The sequence below is a fragment of the Aethalodelphis obliquidens genome, unplaced genomic scaffold (assembly GCF_003676395.1).
Source record: "Aethalodelphis obliquidens isolate GAN/ISIS:26980383/991018 unplaced genomic scaffold, ASM367639v1 scaffold13, whole genome shotgun sequence".
NCBI lineage: Eukaryota > Metazoa > Chordata > Mammalia > Artiodactyla > Delphinidae > Aethalodelphis > Aethalodelphis obliquidens.
The window spans coordinates 37,956,238-37,973,973 of record NW_020837957.1 but is presented as its reverse complement, the minus strand read 5'-3'; the positions used below and the strand labels follow the sequence as shown (position 1 = coordinate 37,973,973).

General features: G+C 35.1%; 1 protein-coding gene across 1 annotated transcript in view; it reads right to left on the bottom strand.

Moving 5' to 3' along the window:
* RNPC3 (RNA binding region (RNP1, RRM) containing 3) overlaps nucleotides 1-17,736 on the bottom strand; it is an 81,051-nt gene that overhangs the window by 23,116 nt on the left and 40,199 nt on the right. The window contains exons 16-17 of the transcript XR_003434389.1: nucleotides 2,383-2,487; nucleotides 72-157 (exon numbers count right to left, since the gene is read on the bottom strand). The gene's annotated coding sequence lies outside the window, so the exon portion shown is untranslated. The remainder of the gene's footprint in view (nucleotides 1-71; nucleotides 158-2,382; nucleotides 2,488-17,736) is intronic.

Genomic DNA, 17,736 nt, shown 5'->3' with positions numbered 1-17,736 from the left:
AAAATTTATATTTGAAGTTTCAATAAAACATATCCAATGTTAAGAAAAAAAAATTGTTAGCTCAGACTTACCCATAAGGTTTATTCTCAGGATAATAAGTCACATGTGAAGGTTAGAGAAATGAAGGCAAAGATAATGAAGTTTGCATACCACATTTCTGAAATGAGAGAAACATTTTGAGCCAAGCCTCAGACGCATTTCAAACAAACAGTATACGCTGCTGGAAACTGAAACTTGAGTTGTCAACAAACCTAAAACAGATTGTGAGACTCTGAACTATATCAAAGCATATGACAGAAACCACCTATTTCAAGAAAAAAGGGAGGGGGGAACTATACGATACACAAAAACCATTAAAATAACTTACCACATTGACTTCCCTAAAGTCAGCAGTCTCTCAAATCCACAGTTTAGTCATTTCAATTATAAAACAAAGAAGTCACACAGTTCTGGTTTTGCTTTCTCTTCAGTTAGGAAAAAAATGCTGAATTTAGGACTTTATAGATTTCCTATAATACTCTTCCTTTCAGTAGGTGGTCTTACAATCCTGCTCTAATTCTCCAAATCCAATTTGTACAAAAAGTCTAATCTGAGCTCCACAACGGCACCAGATTGGCCACTATCACTCCTGCTTCCCGAGCAAACCACTGACTTCTGTCCACCAGCTCAGTTGGCTGCCCTGCCACCTACTCTAATTATATTGTACCTTTTCAGTTGCTTGCTTTCTCTTTGTCTTCCTTTCTTATTCTCAATATCCTCTCCCAATCTCAGGCAGTCTTTTTTTCCTGAACCATTTATATCAATCCATAGGAAAAAAACAAACAACCTTTTGCTAAAATAACCTTAAAGACACAGATTAGAATATGATTGTGTCAAATTAGTTAAATAAGTGTGACTAGAATGTAAACAAAATCTCTAAACCAAAAATCTAATTTTGAATCCAAGCTTTGCCATCTACTATGTGAACCTTAGAGAAACATTAAAGTCTATAGATTGCATTTAGGTTTTCATTTAGAAAATGGGAATCATAGTACTGTTGATAAATGATAAAAATACAAAAAATAATTAACAACTAGCAATATGCATTGAGTGTTACTATGTGCCATTTCCATGTGTTATCACTTTGACTCCTCACAGATATATAAATTCAGGATAGAATTACGATTATATTCAGTCCTAAAAGAAGGAAACTGAGGCACTGAGAAAGTAAGCAATGCAATTTGTCCATGAACATATTTTAGTAAATGTTGAGACTGAAATTCAAAACCAAACAATCTAACTCTGTAGTGAGACTTTAGCCACAATTCAGTCTTTTTAATCTCCCTCACTGGGTTGTTCTAAAAAATCAAAAAAAAAAAAAATGTATATGAAGATATTTTGATATCTGGAAATTTCTGTTTAGCTAATATTAATATGTTCAGAAGATTGGAGAAGTAGTAAGAGTTATTCTCAAATTTCCTGTTTTTCTAATTTTCATTTTAAATAAATTCATTTTTCTGTTAGTTTTTATTCCTAATATCATACTCACCCACAGAATATATTGCTGTTTATAAATATTCAGTGCTCCTCCCTGCAGGTGAAATATATATCCCTGTCCTATTGAATTCAGGAGTGCTCATGTGATTTGCTTTGGCAATGAGATGCAAACAGAAGTAATGCTTTACTCTGGGGCTTCTATATGGTAAAAAATGTGTCAATATGTTTCTGTGACAGAATGTAAAGTGACTGATATGAAGAATCCCTTGTTGATCTGAGATGAACAAGAGAAATAAACTTTGCTATTGTAAGGCACTGAGAATTTTTAGTTCTTTGTTACTGCAGCATAACTTATTCTACCCTGATTGATACAACCATTAAGTTCCCTTAAGATATTTGATTCATAAAACATTCTTATATGACATTTTCTTTCTCTTGGGATGTAGGAAGTCAAGGGAAGAATAAACTGTAAGATCACAGAATGTTAACCTTGAGAGAGACTATTGGAATAAACTAGTCCAGTGGTTTCCAGATTTTAAATACTAACTAAAATTTCAAAACATTGTATAAAAACATATTTTAATATATAGTCATGAAATTGTAGCTTTATAAAAAATATGCGATTAATTGTAATGTCCCTTTTTCTGGTAATTTGAAAACACACATCTAAATATAATCATCTTGTTTTATTGATATAGAAAATAAGACCAAAGAACAAGACAATTAGCATTTACATTAGAGAAATAACCACTCTAAAAAGTAACAAAACTAACATGACATCAGCATCATGGTGGTATGCATTGTTCCTTTTTTCTCTCCCCTTTGATTTACAACTAATTGGACATCCATAACCAAACAAAAGTCCTCTGCATTTTATACCAGGATACCTAGGAGATTTCTACCCACCTGTGCATTCAAAGTAGGTAGATAGGACCTCAGATGGGGCTGCAGTTCCAAGGGAGTAGATGAGTCTGCTTTACTCTCACTTGCTCCAATTGGGAGAAAGGGAAGCTGGAGAACACACAACTGGGTGGATCCTCACAGGAGACAGAGAATTTGTGGAGGTCCAGCCAGCCTGATGGGGGAAACCAGCATGCCACTAGAGCAGGACTGAGACAAGTTTGGAGACAGAGGAGAGGCAGGAACCTGCTGAGGCAGCCCCCCTCTCCAAGGTGACCCTAAACAACACTGGACTTTTAGCAATGGAAGTAGCTACCTCTGTGTTAGAGGAGGAGGAAGGCAAAAGTGGTGAGTGACAAACTGCCCAGATGCAGGTGGGTTGCAGCTGGAGGGTCCCAATTCTCTCCAGCAGACCTGGAGTTCTGAGGAGGGAACCTCCATGACTGGGGGGTTGGGGAGGAAGAGGAAAGGAAAGAGGGCAGATAAGACTATCAAAGGGCATTGAAGGAACATGTTTCCTGCTATCTGCTTCAGGACTCTGGGAGACACCACTCTAGGACCCCCCTACCAGGCCATGGCACCCCCAAAGTCTCAGTTCCTAAGCCCAAGCCTCCTCCCATTCTGATGCCAGCTCTTTTTAAAACTCCCAAGCACAGCCCCAAGAGCCAGCTTCTACAGGAGAAACCTAAAACTTGAGCTACAGTGCCACCTTTTGGAAAACAAAAGAAAGTTTTCTAATTGCCAGCCTGATGAGCTGTAACAGCCAAAGCAAACAAATCCTTAACTAAGAAAAGTGCTTGCTACTTCAACTGCGAAAGTAGAGGCACATATCGTCAAACACTGTGAAAAATCAAGGGATATGGTATCACAAAAAGAAAATGATAACTCCCCAGGAACTCAAAGGCACAGTATACTGAGATCTGATAAAGAATTCAAAGTCGATGTTATGAAGAAATTCAATAAACTATAAGAAAACTCAGAAAGGCAAGTCAATGAACTCAGGAACAAAATTAATGACCATAAAGGATTCTTTACAAAAGAAACTAATTTTTTAGGAACCAAACAGAAATTCTGAAGCTGAATAAATCAATGAAATAAAGAACTCATCAGAGAGCAAAGGTAACAGAACAGATCAGATGGAAGAAAGAATAAGTGACTGGGAGGATAAGAATTTAGAAATGATTCAGTTAGGAGAAGAGAACTATTTTTTTAAAACGAAGAAGCCCTGTGAACCCTAAGGACTTGATCAGAAAAGCAAATATAAGAATAACTGGTGTACCAGATGGAGAAAAGAGGGAAAAGGGGAGTTTATTTAAAAAATTATAGCTGAGAACTTTCCAAACCTGGGTAAGGAATTAGACATAAAAGTCCATGAAACTAATAGAACACGATGTTATCTCAATACAAAAAGTCTGTTTATAAGACACATTATAATGGAACTGTCAAAAAAATCAATGACAAAGAAAGAATCCAAAAGGCAGCCAGGGAAAAAAAATTAAAGTAATCTACAAAGGAATCCCCATTAGGCTATCAGTGGATTTCTCAGAAGAAGCTCTACAGGGCAGGAGAGAGTGACATGACATATTCAAAGTGTTGAAAGATTGAAAATTACCAGCCAAGAATACTTTACCTGGCGAAGTTATCCTTCAGACATAAAGGAGATACAAACAAAAGGTGAAGGAGTTCACCACGACTAGACCTGACTTATAAGAAATGTTAAAAAAAACCTCTTCAAGCTGACATGGAAGGATGCTAATTAGTGACACAAAAACGTATGAAAATACACAACAATTTAGTAAAGGTGAAAAATAGACAATCACAATTAGAAAACTGTAACTCTATATTAGAATGGTGTGTTAGCCATTTAATTATAGTACAAATGTTAAAGGAAAGAATAATTTAAAATAACTATAACCACTACAATTTTGTAATGAATTCACAGTACAACAATAGGAAAATTTGGCATCAAAAATATAAAAGAAGTAAAAGGATGGAAACTTTATAGATGAAAAAAGAGAAGTTGTTATCAGGATAAAAAGGACTATTTTGTTCCTATGAGATGTTTTGTGTAAGCCTCATGGTAACCCAAAAGCAAAAATCTACCATAGGGACACAAAACATAAAAAGGGGGGACTGAAAAAATCACTAGGGAAAACCACCAATTTACAAAGGTAGGCAGAAACAGAAGGAAAAAGAAACAATTGAGATGAAAAACAAGCAGAAGATGAATAATAAGATGACAGTAGTTAAGTCCTTATATACCAATAATCATTGTAAATGTAAACATACTGAATTCACCAATCAAAAGGCACAGAGAGGGCTGGGAAAACCAAGACCCAACTATATGCTGCCCACAGGAGACTTATTTCAGGTCAAAGTGACATACATAGGCTCAAAGGATAGAAGAAAATATTCCAAATAAGTGAAAACCAAAAGAAAGTGGGGTTAGCTATACTTATATCAGACAAAATAGACTTAAAGCCCAAAACAGTAACAAGAGACAAAGAAGGTTATTAGATAATGACAAAGGGGTCAATACTTCAAGAAGATATAACAATTGTAAATATACGTGCACCCAACATGAGAGCACTAAAATATATTAAGCAAATACTAAAAGATCTAAAGTGAGAAACAGACAACATTACAATAATAGGGGACTTCAATATGCTACTGTCAGCAATGGATAGGTCATCCAGACAGAAAACCAATAAGAAAACATTGGATTGAACCACACTTTAGAACAAATGGACCTAACAGACATTTATAAAACATTCCACCCAACAGCAGCAGAATACACATTCTTCTCAAGTGTACATGGACAGTCTCCAGGATAGATCATATAATAGGACATAAAACAAATCTTAGCAAATTTCAAAACACTGAAATCATACCAACTATCTTTTTTGACCACGATGGTATGAAACTAGAAATCAACAAGAGGAAAGCTGTAAATCTACAAATATGTGGAAACTAAACAACACATTTCTGAACAACCAGTGAGCTGAAGAAGAAATCAAAAGGGAAATAAAAAATTATCTTGAAACAAATGAAAATGAAAATACAACATATCCAAATGTATGGTATGCAGCAAAAGCAGTTCTGAGAGCAAAGTTCATTGTGATAAATGCAGATATTAAGAAATTAGAAAAATCACAAATAAAAAAATCTAACTTTAATATCTCAAGGAACTAGGAAAAAAGAACAAAGTAAGCCCAAAGTTAGCATAAGGAAGGAAATAATAAAGATCAGAGAGAAAATAAAGGAAACAGATAGAGATCAGAAAAACAGTAGACAGGATCAGTGAAACTACGAGATGGGTCTTCAAAAAGATTCTTTTTAAATGACAAATCGTTAGCTGGACTAGCTAAGATGGAAATAAATGCAAATAAATAAAATTAGAAAGTAAAAAGGAGATGTTAAATATAATACTACAGAAATACATAAGCTCATAAGAGACTATTAAGAACAATCATGTGCCAACAAATTAGATAACCTAGAAGGAATGGAAATATTTCTAGAAACACACAACCTATCAACACTGAATCAGGAAGAAATAGAAAATCTGAACAGACCAATAACAAGTAAAGAGATTGAATCAGGAATCAAACCCTTCCAACACAGAAAACCCCAGGACAAGAGAGTTTCACTGGCAAACTCTACTGAACATTTTCAGAAGAATTAACACCAATCCTTCCCAAACTCTTCCAGAAAATTAAGCAGAAGGGAATACTTCCAAACTCATTCCATGAGGTCAGCATTATCCTGACATCAAAGCCAGATAAGGACACACAAAAAAGAAAACTGTAGGCCAATATCCCTGGTGAATATAGACGTAAAAATTCTCAACAAAATATTAGCAAACTGAATTCAAGAACACATTAAAATGATTACACCTCATGACCAAGTGGGATTTATCCCTGGGATGCAAGAATGGTTCAACATATACAAATCAATAAATGTAACATATCACACTAATAAAATGAAAGATAAATATCACAGTCATCTCAATAGATGCAGAAAAAGCATTTGACAAAATACAACATCCTTTCACGATAAAAATACTCTATAGATTGGGCACAGAAGGAACATACCTCAACATAATAAAGGTCATATAGAAGAAACACACAACTAACATAATCAATGGAGAAAAATTGAAAGCTCTTCCTTTAAGATCAAGAACAAGACAAAGATGTCCACTCTTATCACTCTTATTCAAATAGTAGAAGTTCTAACTAGAGCAATTAGATAAGACAAAGAAATAAAAGACATAAAATTTGAAAAGAAAAAGCGAAACTGTAGTGATTAGCAAGTGATGTGAGCTTGTATATTGAAAATCCCAGAGACTCAGCCAAAAAAAAATTGTAACTAGTCAATTTCAGTAAAGTTGCAGGATACAAAATTAACATACAGAAATCAGCTGTATTTCTATACACTAATGATGAACCATCTAACAAAGAAAGAAATCTATCCCATTCAAAATAGCATGAAAAACAACAAAATATTTAGGAGTTAATTTTAACCAAGAAAGTGAAAGATCTGTACAACAAAAACTATAAGAATTTGCTGAAAGAAACTGAAGAAGACACAAACAAATGGAAAAATATCCTGTGTTCATGGATCAAAAGAATTAATATTGTTAAAATATCCATACTACCCAAAGCCATCTATAGATTCAACACAATTCCCATCAAATACCAATGGCATTCTTCACAGAAATAGAAAAAAAAAATCCTAAAATTTGTGTGGAACCACAAAAGACCCTAAATAGCAAAAACAATACTGAGGAAATAGAACAAAGCTAGAGATATCACACATCCTGATTTTAAACTATACTATAAAGCTATAGTAATAAAAACAGTATGGGACTGGAACAAAAATAGACACTTGGACCAATGGAACAGAATAGAAAGCCCAGAATTAAAACCCCTGAATATACAGTCAACTACTATTCCAGAGGAGAGCAAAGAACACCCAGGGGGAAAGGAGAGTCTCTTCAATAACTGGTGTTGGGAAAACTGGATAAACACATTCAGAACAATAAAATTATACCCCTATGTTACACCCCATGGGAGCTCAAAAAAGACATTGAATTTTTAAAAAGATTACAATATGCAATATTTCTATCACATCTCAGAATCTCTTTGTAGTCAATTCATCTACCCAGACCTGGTCCCTTGGGGCTCATTCATCAGCTAGTTGTCTTACAGTTTTGTTTTTATATTACTTTATAAATATGTAGTCACAAAGTATGTGACTTTCTGAGTCTGGCTTCTTTTACTGAACATGATACATCTGAGATAAAGCCATACTGTTCCATGTATCAGTCATCACTGTTTTGTATACAGGTACTACAAAAGTTGAAGAACATGCGAGTTGTTTCCATTCTGGAGGATGATGAATAAAGCCACTGTAAATGTTTACATGCAGGTTTTTTTGTTCAAATTTTTGTACTGTTACACATACATCAAAATCTACCATCTTAATTTTCTAAGCATACAGTTCACTGGTATTAAATACAAGAATATTGTACAACCATCATCACCATTGATCTCCATAGCTCTTTTTGTCTTGCAAAAGTGAAATTCTGTTCCAGTTAAACTCCCCATTCCTCCCTCCACTCAGCCCCTGGCAATCACTGTTCTATTTTATGTCTCTATGATTTTTATTACTACAGGTACCTCATGTAAATGGAATCATATGGCACTTGCCTTTTTGTGACTGGCTTGTTTCATTTAGCATAATGTTTACCCTGCAAGGTTTATCTCTGTTGTAGTATATCACAGAATTTCCTCCCTTCTTAAGGCTGAATAATATTCCATTGTATGTATATACCATATGATTCTTATTCATTCATCTGTCAATTGACACTTGTGTTTCTTCCACCTTTTTTTTTTTTTTTTTTTTTTGTGGTATGCGGGCCTCTCACTGTTGTGGCCTCTCCCGTTGTGGAGCACAGGCTCTGGACACGCAGGCTCAGCGGCCATGGCTCACAGGCCCAGCCACTCTGCGGCATGTGGGATCCTCCCAGACCGGGACACGAACCCGTGTCCCCTGCATCGGCAGGCGGACTCTCAACCACTGCACCACCAGGGAAGCCCTCTTCCACCTTTTGGCTGTTGTGAATATTGCTGCTATGAACATGGGTGTACAAATATCACTTTGAGATCCTGCTTTCAATTTTTTGGATATTCACCCAGAAATGGAATTGCTGGATGGTATGATAATTCTACTTATAATTTTTTTTAGGAACTGCCATACTGTTTTCCACAATGGCTATACCATTTTAGATTCCCACCAGCAGAGCACAAGGTTCAATTTCTTCACATCCTTATCGACACTTGCTGTTTTCTGTTTTTTTGATAGTAGCCATCTTAGTGTGAGGTGGTATCTCATTCTTGTTTTGATTTGCATTTTCCTAATGATTAGTGATGTTAAGCATCATTTCACATGCATAAATTATGGGCTGTCTTCTTTGGAGAAAAGTCTATTTAATCCTTTACCCATCTTTCAATTGGGTTGCTGTTTGTTGTTGAGTTTTAGTAGTTCTCTATGTACTTTGGATATTAATCCTTTATTAGATACATGACTTGCAAATATTTTCTCCCATTATGTAGACGGATTTTTCCTCTATTGATAGTATCTTTTGATGTACAAATTTCAAACATTTTCATGAAGTCCAATTTGCCTGTTTTTTGTTACCTGTGACTTTGGTGTCACATCTAAGAAATCACTGCCAAAAAAAACATTGTGAAGTTTTTTTTTTTTTTTTTGTACGTGGGCCTCTCACCGCTGCGGCCTCTCCCGTTGCAGAGCAGGCTCAGCAGCCATGGCCCACGGGCCCAGCAGCTCCGCGGCACGTGGGATTTACCGGACCAGGGCACGAACCCATGTCCCCTGCATCGGCAGGCGGAATCATCAACCACTGCACCATCAGGGGAGCCCCCATTGTGAAGTTTTTGTCCTACATTTTCTTCTAAGGTTTCATTGTTTTAGCTCTTAAATTTAGGTCTTTGATCCATTTGGAGATAATTTTTGTATATAGTGTTAGGTAGGTGTCCAAATTCATTCTTTTATGTGTGGCTATCCAGTTTTTCCAGCACCATTTGTTAAAAAGAATCTTTGCCCGTTGAATGGTCTTGGCAACCTTGTCAAAAACTATTTAACCATATATGTAACATGTTCATTTCTGGGCTCCCTATTTTATTTCATTGGTTTATATGTCTGTTTGTATGACATTATCACACTGTTTTGATTACTGTAGGTTTGTAGTAGGTTTTGAAATCAGGAAGTGTGGGTACTCCAGTTTTGTTCTTCTTTCAAAAGATTGTTTTGGCTATTTGAGACCCCTTAAGATTCCATATGAATTTTAGGATGGGTTTTTCTATTTCTCAAAAAAAGTCCTTGGGATTTTGATAGGAATTGCATTGAGTCTGTAGATCACTTTCCATAGAATTTACATTTCAACACCATTAAATCTTCCAATCCATGAACATGTGATGTGTTTCAATTTATTTGTCTTCTTTAATTTCTTTCAGCAATGTTTTGTAGTTATCATTGTACAAGTCTCTCATCTCCTTTGTTAATTCCTAAGTATTTTATTCTTTTCATGCTACTGTAAATTAAATTGTTTTCATAATTTCCTTTTCAGATTGTTCGTTATTAGTGTATAGAAATGCAACTGAGCTGGTTCACTTTGTTGTACAGCAGAAACTAACACAACATTGTAAAGCAATTATACTCCAATAAAGATGTAAAAAAAATGCCACTGATTTTTGTATATTGATTATTTTATCCTGCTACTTTGCTAAATTTATTACTTCTGACAGTTTTGTGTGTGTGTGTGTGTGTGTGTGTGTGTGTGTGTGAAATCTTTAGGGTTTTCTAAGTAAGATCATATCTACAACTTAATAGAAAAAAAACAAATAACCCAATTTCAAAATAGGCAAAGGACCTGAAGAGACATTTTTTCAAAGAAGACATACAAATGGGCAACAGGTACATGAAAAGGTGCTCAATATCACTAATCACCAGAAAAACGCAAATCAAAACCACAATGAGATCACCCACTTTACACCTGTTAGAATGGCTATCATTAAAAAGACGAGATAATAAATGCTAGCAAGAATGTGAAGAAAAGAGAAGGCTCATACACTGTAGGTAGAAATGTAAACTGGTAGTCACTATGAAGAACAGTATGAAAGTTCCTCAAAAGATTAAATACATCTACTATATGGTCTACTAATCCCACTTCTGGCTATGTATTCAAAGTAAACAAAACCATTATCTAGAAGAGGTATCTGTACTCCTATGTTGATTGCAGTAGAAACAAAATGGCCATTAAAAAATCAATGGATCAAGAAAATGTGATATATGTGCATAAACACGCACACACATACATACACATACATAATATTCCATGGTGTGTGAATGAGCTTGGGGGTATTAAAGAAACCAGACAGAAAAAGACCAAATACTGCATTGTATCACTGTATCATTTCTATATCAAAAAAAAAAAAAAAGTTGAACTCATATGCAGAAAGTAGGAAAAGTGGTTGCAGGGGCTGGATGGAGGGGGAGAAATAGAGAAACACTGGTAAAAAAAAGTACAGACTTTCAGTTATAAAATGAATAAGGACTGAGGACATAATGTATAACATGATGACTATAGTTGGTAACACTGTATTGTATAATTGAAATTTGCTGAGAGTAGTATGTAAATGTTCTCACCAAAACAAGATAAAACAAAAAAATGTGATATGATGGATGTTAATTAAATCAATGTGGAAATTCCCTTCACAGTGTATACATATATCAAATCACCATGTTGTATACATTGTCTTAGAATTTTGTCAATTATATCTCAATAAAGCTGAAAAAAAATCATATTATCTGTGAACAGAGATACTTTTACTTCTTCTTTTCAATCTGAATGCTTTTTATTTTTTTCTTGCCTGATTGCTCTGGTTAGAACTTCCAGCACTGTGTTGAACAGAAGTGGCAAAAGTGGACATCCTTGAGTTGTTTCTGATCTTAGAGGAAATGCTTTCAGCCTTTCAGTATGGAGTATGATGTTCACTATGAGTTTTTCATATAAGGATATTATTATATTGAGCTAGTTTCCTTCTGTTCCCAGTTTGTTGAATGTTTTTATCATGAAAAGATGTTGAATTATGTCAAATGCTTTTCTGTGTCAATTAAGATGATTGTGTAGTCTTTGTCCTTCATTTAGGTTTGATAGATTTTCATATGTCGAACCATCGTTGCATTCCAATATAGATCTCTCATAGTCATGATGTATAATCCTTTTAATATGCTCCTGAATTTGGTTTGCTAGTGTTTTGTTGAGGAGTTTTTATCAGTGTTGAACATAAGGGATATTGGCTTGTAGTCTTCTTTTCTTGCAGTGTCTTTGTCTGGCTTTGATATCAGGGTAATATTGGCCCCAAGAAATCAGTCAGGAAGTTTTCCTTCCTCTTCAACTTCTGTGAAAAGTTTAAGAAAAACTGGTTTTAATTCTTCCTTAAATGTTTGCTAGAAATCAATAGTGAAGCTATCGGGTTCAGGACTTGTCTTTATTCTGATCACTGATTCAATCTCCCTACTAGTTACAGGTCTATTCAGAATGTCTATTTCTTTGTAGTTTAGTCTTTAGTAGGTTTGTATTTCTAGGAATTTGTCCATTTTATCTCGTTATACAATTTGTTAATGGAGAACTGTTACAGTACTCTTACAATCCTTTTTATTTCCGTAAAGTCTGTAGTTTGTCCCCACCTTCATTTCTGATTTTAGTAATTTAAGTCTTTTTCTTAGTCCCTGTAGCTATAGGTTTGTCAGTTTTGTTGGTCTTTCTGAGCAATCAACTTTTGATTTTTATTGATTTTCTCTATTTTTTATTCTCTATTTCATTTATCTCTAATCTTCTTCCTCTGCTACCTTTGGGTTTAGTTTGCTCTTCTTTTTTGAGTCCTTTAAAAGTTGTAAACCTAGCTTGCTGATTTGAAATCTCTGTTAATGTTAGTGATTGTAACTATAAATCCTCCTCTTAGACCACATTTGATGCATCCCATAGTTTTGGTATGTTGTGTTTTTGTTTTTATTTTTTTTAAGTATTTTTTTTTTCTAATTTCCCATGTAACTTCTTTGACCCACCGGTTGTTCAAGCGTGTGTCATTTAATTTCAACAATAGTGTGAATTTTCCACTTTTCCTTCTGTTATTCATTTCTAACAATCCCATTGTGGTTGGAGAAGATACTTTGTATATCTCTTTTCACTGAAACTTAATTTGTGGCCTGACATAGGGTCCATTCTGGAAAATGTTTCTCGTGCACTTGAGATAAATATGTATGCCATTGTTGGCTACAGTGTTCTGTATATGTCTGTTAGACAGTTATTAAGTCCTCTATTTCCTTACTTCTGTTTGACTGAACTATCCATTATCATTATTAGGGTCCTGAAGTTTCCAACTATTATTGTAGAATTGTCTATTTCTCCCTTGAACTCTGTCAGTTTTTGCTTCATATATTTTGATGATGTGTCATTAGGTTTGTAAATGTTTATAACTATTATATCATTTTGCTCTATTGAAACTTTCATTAATATGTTTTTCTTTGTCTCTTTTAACCTTTTTTTGACTTAGTGTATTATTTTATCTGATATTAGTATAGCCACCCCTGCTCTCTTTTGGTTATTATTTGCACTGAATATCTTTTTCAACACTTTCAATCTATTTGGTCTTTGGATCCAAAGTGACTCTTGCAGATAGCATACAGTTGGATCAAGTGCTTTAATCCATTTTCTCAATCTTGGTGTTTGGCCTGGAGGTTTAATTCATCTATACTCAAAGTAATTACTGAAAAGGAGGGACTTACTTCTGTCATTTTGCTTGTTTTTTATATGTCTTATAGGTTTTTGTTTTTGTTTATTTTTGGTCTCTCATTTCCACCTTAACTGTCTTTTATGTTTAGTTGATTCTTTTGGTAGTAAAATGTTTAAAATACTTTCTCACTTTCTTTTGTGTATATTCTGTAGCTCTTTTCCTTGTGGTTACCATGGGGTTTACATTTACCATCCTAAAGTTATAACATTCTAATTTGAATTCATACTAGCTTAACTTCAGTAACATACAAGAAGTGCCTTTACAGTTCTGTCTCCAGTCCTTTCTCCCCCAAATTACATCTTTATACATTGTATGCCCCTAAACATAACTATTTTTAAATGTATTAGTCCCTTAAATTATGTTGAAAACATGTAGAATTAGACCACAGTTACAATAATATCAATACTAGCTTATAGGCTAACAATTGTCTATTCAATGTATTAGTCTGTTAAATCATGTAGATAACAAGTGTAGTAACAAACCACTGTTACAATAATACTAGCTTTTATAATTGTTCATGTATTTCCCTTTGTTAAGATACGTATTTCTCCATATGGCTTTGAGTTATGGTCTAGTGTCCTTTCATTTGACTCTTGAAAGAGTCCCTTGAGCATTTCTCACAGGCAGGTCTAGTGGTAACAAACTCTACTGCTTTATTTAGGAATGTCAATTTCTCCCTCACTGTTGAAAAATGGTTTTGCCAGATATAGGATTCCTGGTTGAAGTTTTCTTCCTTTAGCACTTTGTATATGTCAGTCCACTCCTTCTGGCCTCCAAAGATTCTAATGAAAAATCTGCTGATAATCTTATTGAGAATCCCTTGTATGTGAAAATTCACTTCTCTGTCTTTGTTTTTATAAGTTTTATTATGTCTTGATGTGGATCTTTGAGTCAATCTTACTTGGAATTCGTTGAACTTCTTGGATATTTATATTCACGACTTTCATCAGACATGGGAAGTTGTCAGCTATTATTTCTTCAAATATTCTGTCTCTTTCCTCCTCTCTTCTGGTACTCCCACAGGGTGCATGTTGGTCTGCTTGATGGTTTCCCATAGGACTCTTATGCTATGTTCATTTTTGTTCAATCTTTCGTCTGTTCCTCAAACTTGATAATTTCCATTGTCCTATTTTCATTGTCCTATGTTCACTGATTCCTTCTGCATACTCAAATCTTCCTTGGAGCTCCTCTAGTGTATTTCTCATTTCAGTTATTGTACTTTCCCAGCTCCAGAAATTTTTGGTTTTATTTTAGATTTCCTATCAATTGATATTTCCATTTTATTCATAAGTTGTTTTGCTTTTACTTTCTCCACATCTTCTATTAGTCCCTCGAGCATCTTTAGAACAGTTATTTTAGTCTTTGTCTAAGTATAGCTGCCATCAGGTCTTCTTCAGGGATAGTTTCTGTCCATTTAGTTACTTCTCTTTGAACCACCCATATTTTCCTGTTCCTTTGTATGTCTTGTAAGTTTTTTCTTTGAAAACTAGACTTTTTTTTTTTTTTTTTTTTCGGTATGCGGGCCTTTCACTGTTGTGGCCTCTCCCGTTGCGGAGCACAGGCTCCGGACGCGCAGGCTCAGCGGCCATGGCTCATGGGCCCAGCCGCTCTGCGGCATGTGGGATCCTCTTGGACCGGGGCACGAACCTGTGTCCCCTGCATCGGCAGGCGGACTCTCAACCACTGCGCCACCAGGGAAGCCTGAAAACTAGACATTTGAATTTAACATTACGGTAACTGAAATCCATATTCTCCCTCTTCCACATGGTTTGCTCTTTTTTTATTGTTTTTGGTTTTTTGATTATTGTATGGTGTATCTGTGTTAAGGACCAGCCTGATGTGTAAAACCCAAGGTCTTCTTAGACTTTTGAGCCTTTCCCTGGGATTAGTGGGCAATTTCTAATTTTCCCCATATGTGCAGTTGTTTTTGAATATCCTAGTTTTTAAGCATGTCTGGCTCCCCAAAGGGGAAAAGGAAAAATAAAGAGGGAGGGGAAAAGGGGGTGCCTGCCTTACTATTCCCCTGTAAGTCACTTCAATGGGGCAGCAGATAGAAGGGACAGCTTACAAAAATGGGAGGAGGTACAACAACCATGGCTGCCAACCTCTTTGTACCTCTGTGATCAAAAGCAGCAATTAACAATTAGAGCATAGATTCCCCAGTATTTAGAGTTCAGGGTCCTTTTGCCCACCCTGACTCCTACCAGCTGCATGCAAGGTGTTCCAGGATACATACATGGCTGCCTGCCACATGGTTGGGGTTGGGGGATTGGTAGCTGCTACTATGAGCTGAAATTAACCTAAATTAACTACAATTTATTGTCCAAGGCTTCCCCTGGAAGTTGCAAGCTTTTAATAGACTCCAGAGTTCCAAAATAGTGACATCAGGCAGATTCTGCTGGTGCAGCTGTCTACGTGGGGAGATGGAATCCTGGTACTTCCTACTCCACCATCTTCCCAGAAACCTCTTAGGTATAGATTTTCATGTGAACATAGTTTTTTTTTTGTTCTTCTTGGGTAAATACTTAGAAGTGTTGTGGATAGGTCACATGTAAGTGTATGTTAACTTTATTACAAACTTCCCCAAACTGTTTTGCAAAGCAGGTGTACCATTTTATACTTCCACCAGCAATGTATGCGAGCTGTAGTTGCTCCACATTCTTGACTACTCTTAGTACTATCAGAATTTATCTTAAGGCTTTCTAATAGGTGTGTGGTCTGATCTTATTATGGTTGTATTTTGCATTTGTCTAATGGCTAATCATGTTTAGCATCATTTCATGTGCTTGCCATCTGCAAATCTTTGGTGAAGTGTCTTCAAATTTATTGTTCATTTTTGTTTTTGTTTTGTTCTTACTGAGTTTTAAAGTTCTTTATATATTCTGGATACACTCCTTTGTCAAATATATGTTTCCCAAAGACTTTTCCTAGTCTGTGCCTGCCTTTTCATTCTTCATAGTGTCTTCTAAACAAACAAGATTTTTATTGGACAAAGTCCTATTTAGTTTTTTAATGGATCAAACTTCTGGTGTGTATTTAAGAACTCCTTGTGTAAGCAAAGTCACACAGATGATTTTGCTAGAAGTTTTATAGTTTTACATTTTGGTCTATGATTTATTTTGAATAAATTTTTGTGTGAAAGAAATTAAGGTTCATCTTTTTTCGGGGTGGGGGCACATACAGGTGTCCAATTATTCTAGCATCTTATATTTAAATGACTACCTTTCTCCACTGAATTGTCTTCTCATTTTTGTCTAAAATTAATTTACTATACATGTGGGTCTATTTCTGGACTTTTCTGTTCCAATGATCTATGTGTCTATCCTTCTGCCAAATACTATGTTACTTATTCTAGCTTTATAATAAGTCTTAGAAGTATGTAATCTAAGTCATACAACTGTTTTTCAAAATTGTGCTGGCTATTCGAGTTGTTGCTTTTCCAAAGAAATTTGAAAGTCAGCTTAGCAATATCAACACAAATATCCTGCTAGAATTTTCAATCTGAAATGAATCTATGTATCTGAGAAGAGGTGACAAAATAATCGTGAGTCTTACAAAACATGTACACAGTGTATCTCTCCGTTTATTTAGGTCTTCTTTATTTTTTTATCAAAATTTGGTGGAGGGTCTTCAGCATACAGGTCTAGTACACATTTTGGTAGATTTATACCTAATTATTTCATTCTGAAACTACTGCAAATGGTAATTGTAGAAAAAAATTTCAATGTCTAACTGCTCATTGCTAATGTACAGAAGTATAACTGATTTCTACATATTTACTTTTAATCTTACAATCTTGTTTAACTTGACTACAGGAGCTTTTTGATTCTTTGGGATTTTCTACATAAACAATCATATCATCTCTGTATAGGAATAGTTTAATTTCCAATCTGCTTAGCTCTTCTCTTTCTCATTTTAAGCACTGGCTGCCAGTGAGATTTTGAATAGGAGTAGTGAGGTGCCCTTCCTTGCCTTGCTTGCCCTTTCCTTAGGGAAAAAACATTTAGCCTTTAACCATGGAGTATCAGGATAGCTGGAGGCTGTGCAAACACTTTTCAGCTTAAGGAAGCTCTTTTCCTAGTTTACTGAGTTTTTATTAAGAATGGATATTTAATTTTGGCAAATGCTTTTCTTTCACTTATTAAGATGATCATATGCTTTTTCTTCTTTAGTCTATTGATAGGATAAATTATATTTACTGATTTCCAAAGATTCAATAGCCTGCATTTTCTAAGATAAACTTCTCTTGGTCATGATTTAAATCCTTTTAATGTATATCTTGATTCAACTTGCTCATATTTTGTTGAGGACTTGTGCATCTATATGAGAAATAGGAATATGTAGTTTTCCTGTAACTTTTTTTACCACCAGGATAATGCAGGCCTCTTAATATGAATTTGGAAGTGTTCTGTTGTATAGTATTGTTTTTTTTCATTTAACGTTTGGCAGAATTCACCAGTGAAGCTATTCAGCCCTCCAGGGA